At 48.1% G+C, this 3,237-nt stretch overlaps 1 pseudogene; it reads right to left on the minus strand.

The window, feature by feature from the left end:
• Positions 1-737: 737 nt before the first annotated feature.
• LOC110135563 (small ribosomal subunit protein uS5 pseudogene) lies at positions 738-2,616 on the minus strand (annotated as a pseudogene).
• Positions 2,617-3,237: the final 621 nt, after the last annotated feature.

The following is a 3,237-nucleotide window of genomic DNA, read 5'->3' on the forward strand; positions in this document are numbered from 1 at the left end:
AGGAAAACGAGGATGGAAAGTGTGAGAGCAAAACGCCTCAGAAACATGCAGAAGGGGCCGCATCTGGGGAGGATGAGGACAGAGCTAATGTACACTGACTGATGACTTGCTACGGGCCAGGCATTCTTCTAAGTTTTGTTTATTATTAGCTCACTTGATCCTCAGTACAGTCCTATGAGGCAAGATAATTCTTGTCGCCACTTAATGGATGAAGAAGCCAAGGCACAAAAAAGTAATTCTCTCAATGTCACAAGGGTAAAGTCAGGCTTTGAACACAGATCACCTACCTGCATAATCTTCCATTAAATGGATATAACATATTTCCCTAGCTTGTCATCAGAAAATGAGGAAACAGTATGCCAGAAAGGGTAAGACACAGGGTGGACTATAAAGATGCAGCTAAAGAGGTACTAAAGATGTAGCATCACAGCTTAGAACGTAAAATGGTTTTGACTACTGTATCAGTAAGTTACTCTACAAATAACAAAATATACATGGGGCTTCCCAGGTGGCACTAGTGGCAAAGAACCCGCCCGCCCCTGCAGGAAACTTAAGAGATTCTGGTTTGATCCCTGGGATGGGAGATCCCCTGGAGTAGGGCATGGCAACCCACTCCTGTATTTTGCCTGGAGAGTACCACGGACAGAGGAGCCTGACGGGCTACAGCCCACGGAATCGAGAAGAGTCAGATATAACTGAAGCGACTTGGCATGCACACACAGAATATCTAACCAAAATTAATTAAGCATAAGGACATTTATTCTTTCACATAGCAATAAACCTAGATTCAGTCCAACTTTACTTATTTTTTTTTTAAACTGGTTTCATTCACTTTATTATTCTCTTTATAAAATTATGTGATGGCTACAGCTGGGGCCTGGGTCCTCTGCACAGAGACTCTGGTGTGGGTCTTCACAAGATGGTCAGTAAATTCCTGATATGGAGACTTGGTGAACACCGTCTCTTTCCAGAGGTCAGGGGTGAGGTAACTGTAGGTCTTGGAAATGGCATCAAAAGTGGCCTTGGTGAAGTTGCCCAGGGTGGCGGTGCAGCCCCTGGCAGAAGTGTAGCAGTCGTCGATGCCGGCCATCAGCAGCAGCTTCTTGGGCACAGGGGCGGAGATGATGCCGGTGCCTCTGGGGGCAGGGATGCGGCGCACCAGCACGGAGCCCCAGCGGCCAGTCACCTTGCAAGGAACCGTGTGGGGCTTGCCGATCTTGTTCCCCCAGTAGCCTCTTCCCACGGGGACGATGGACAGCTTGGCCAGGATGATGGCCCCACGGATGGTAGTGGCTGCTTCCCTGGGGCACTTGACACCCAGACCGACGTGTCCGTTGTAATCCCCGATGGCAACAAATGCCTTGAACCTGGTCCGCTGGCCAGCACGGGTCTGCTTTTGCACGGGCATAATCTTCATAACTTCATCCTTGAGGGACGCTCCCAGGAAAAAGTCAATAATCTCAGACTCCTTGATGGGCAGAGAGAAAAGGTAGATCTCCTCCAGGGACCTGATCTTCATGTCCTTGACCAGGCGGCCCAGCTTGGTAACGGGGAGCCACTCCTTGTCCTCGGCCTTGCCTCCGCGAGCTCCGCGGCCTCTGCCCCGGCCCCGACCCCGGCCCCGACCCCGGCCCCGGGCGCCACTACCGAAGCCTCCACGGAAGCCATCGCGGCCTCCCATTCCAGGGCCCCCCGGGCCTCGGGGCCCCCTCGCAGCACCGGCGTCATCGCCATTTGGTGTTTTCACGAAGAAGAGAGCTCAGTCCAACTTTAAAGGACTGGATCAAAGATGTCTTCATGGATCTAGATATTTCCCATCTCTTGGCTCTGCCTTCCTGGGTATCTCAACCACGTCTCCCTCCTACTCACAAGATGGCTGCAGCGGTTCCAGGCACCACGTGTCAACAAGAATGTATCCAGCAAAGAAGGAGCTTCCCATAAGGCTCTCAGCAGATGTCACAGGTCAGTTGTACTAAATTGGATCTCATGCCTGGGCCTTATGCTGCAGGAGAATCTGAGGATGTGAGTAGCTACAATTCACAGCTCTACTGAAGGACAAGCACCTCCACCAAGTCAGAATGAGGTGGGGTAAGGGGTGTAGTGCCACTAATTCCACCAGCTACTTATTGTTTTTATATTTCACTCGTCTTTATCTCTAAGGTGTGGATACACGAAGAACAAATCAAGGCCGTGACAACACGAATTGCTAAACCATGACCCAAAGCCAGCTCTAGTCGTGCTCCTGATCTGAGGCTGGGTTTAGATCTACCTAGCTCAAAACATCCACTTCTGATGCTGCTGTGTGGTTCCCTGAAGAGACGATGCCAACAGTGAGACCCCGTGTCCGCATGGTGTCATGGGTGGTGGCAGCCTAGAGTCCCTAATTTTAGTCCTACTTTTTCCCCACCCATTTAGAAAGAATCTATGTTTCTGTTTTATTCCTCAATCAAATATCTTCCTGCTCACTCCAAAGAGAGAGCTGAACAGTTAAACTGGATCATGTCCTCTTAACAGAATTTTTGTAAAATCCTAGAAGTTTCTCACAGCCACCAGACAGACGTCAGCTGCGTGCAGCACCAGAGTGACAGGAACCGTGACTGTTAGAATTAAGTTCAGCTGCAACAGGGATGTTAAACATGGCCTAAATATGACTGCTGTGTAAAAGTCCTGATTTAGCATTTCAGGGCTAGTCAGAGGGTTCCACAGTGGGGCTAGCTAGGGCATGTTTCTCTTACTTCATAGGGTAGATGTACAGATTAAATAAGGTCATTTATACAGTGTCTAGTATCTATACATCATAAACCTTCTTTTGTTTGATAATGAAAATAAAAGTAACTAATATTAACTGTATGGATCACAATAAACTGTGGAAAATTCTGAAAGAGATGGGAATACCAGAACACCTGACATGCCTCTTGAGAAACCTGTATGCAGGTCAGGAAGCAACAGTTAGAACTGGACATGGAACAACAGACTGGTTCCAAATAGAAAAAGGAGTACGTCAAGGCTGTATATTGTCACCCTGCTTATTTAACTTATATGCAGAGTACATCATGTGAAATGCCGGGCTGGAAGACTCACAATCTGGAATCAAGATTGCTGGGAGTAATAGCAACAAGGTCAGATATGCAGATGACACCACCCTTATGGCAGAAAGTGAAGAGGAACTAAAAAGCCTCTTGATGGAAGTGGAAGAGGAGAGTGAAAAAGTTGGCTTAAAGTTCAACATTCAGAAAA

This window comes from Odocoileus virginianus, chromosome 29 (genome assembly GCF_023699985.2).
Source record: "Odocoileus virginianus isolate 20LAN1187 ecotype Illinois chromosome 29, Ovbor_1.2, whole genome shotgun sequence".
NCBI classification, from domain to species: domain Eukaryota; kingdom Metazoa; phylum Chordata; class Mammalia; order Artiodactyla; family Cervidae; genus Odocoileus; species Odocoileus virginianus.